Source organism: Acyrthosiphon pisum, chromosome A1 (genome assembly GCF_005508785.2).
Source record: "Acyrthosiphon pisum isolate AL4f chromosome A1, pea_aphid_22Mar2018_4r6ur, whole genome shotgun sequence".
NCBI classification, from domain to species: Eukaryota; Metazoa; Arthropoda; class Insecta; order Hemiptera; family Aphididae; genus Acyrthosiphon; species Acyrthosiphon pisum.
Genome location: NC_042494.1, coordinates 27,413,495 through 27,414,978, shown reverse-complemented (window position 1 = coordinate 27,414,978; position 1,484 = coordinate 27,413,495).

Here is a 1,484-nt window from a genome sequence, read left to right as displayed (position 1 = left end):
CAATATTTTTTTAAATTTTAAATGTTAAAGGCATTTTAAAAATGTTTACATTTTTTTCTATTTCTGAATGATATAACGAACGTTATATTGGGTTTAATGGAAAAATCACAGAAATATTGTCACAATTTAATTTTATAATAGGTATTTTTAATCTAAAACCAAAATTGAGCGAGTTCTACTTAGACTGTGTAAATATGTTTTGTCCATGTCGTACATATGTAATACAGAGACAATAGATGACGTCCTCTTAAGCCTTTTGTGTACTTATCATCCTTAAAATTGTAATTTGTAATGCATTTCAGAAACGCCAATAATCTTAGCAGTTGAGGCGTATATTTAAAAAAAAAAATTAGAGGTAGTTAAAAAATGGGTTGAACAAAAATGTCTAGAATCGTTAATCAAAGTTAAGTCAGGATTGGGGCGAAAATTTTTACTGAAATCATATGTGGTATATTAATTTATTTATGGCCCAAAAAGTATCAATTAATTTTTAATAACTTGTTTGTCTCACTGAAGCTCCTGGACCGGTTTGTCTTGTGTTCAATAATATAAATCCTAGTCTAAAATATAGTTCTAGTTATGTCCATTTCTATAAGTGTGAAATTGATAATAAATATTAAGAGTGCTATAGTAAAATATACAAGGCATGTGATATATTATGGTCACATAGTTTTCCAATTTCCAAACAACATTCCTCTCTTCAATCTTTTTAAATTTCCATTTAGTATCTATTCAGTAGTAAATATAAATTTAATAATAATATATACCTAATATTAAGAGAGTGCTACTGCTATACCCGCATGCACTCTCTATCTTTTAAACGCACAACATGGCAAATTGTACGCTCAGCTCTGTTAGTTTAAAAATTAGAGTGATAAATATACTCTTTTACATTTTTCTTTTTTTTGTCATATTTATTTAATTTGTACAATCTGTATAAAATATATTTACAATAAGCACAATGGAGGGATACATAATAGGTCATGGTTGGCTTGATTGAAGAAGCTATTCAATAATAGCACTTCATGGTGCGACAGACTTACAGACTTATAAAATTTAAAGGTAAGATTATTATCTAGTGAATCTCAGGGTTTTTTAGATTTTAATTTAAAAGCAAATTTTAGAGTATTTTTAAATGCACAAGTAATTTATAATTTTAAAATGATACATTTTGTAAAATTTGAATTTTTAATGCTTATAAGTTATAACCATACAAATCGTTCTAACTGTAAGAGTGAAATCAACACACTCTAAAATATTGCATTTCTTATTCCACGTAACAATTTTTATTGTGCCAATCTACTCTAAAATACCTTTCCAATGATACATCAATTTTTCTCTTAATGTGTTAAACGGAGTTATTGGTATATCAAAAAAATGCTTACGTTTTAATATATAGATAATATCATTATATTTATTTTATTTCAGCTTCAAGGTATGCTTTTTATCGCTCCCACAAGAGCTGCTCTTCAACGTTTCCGATC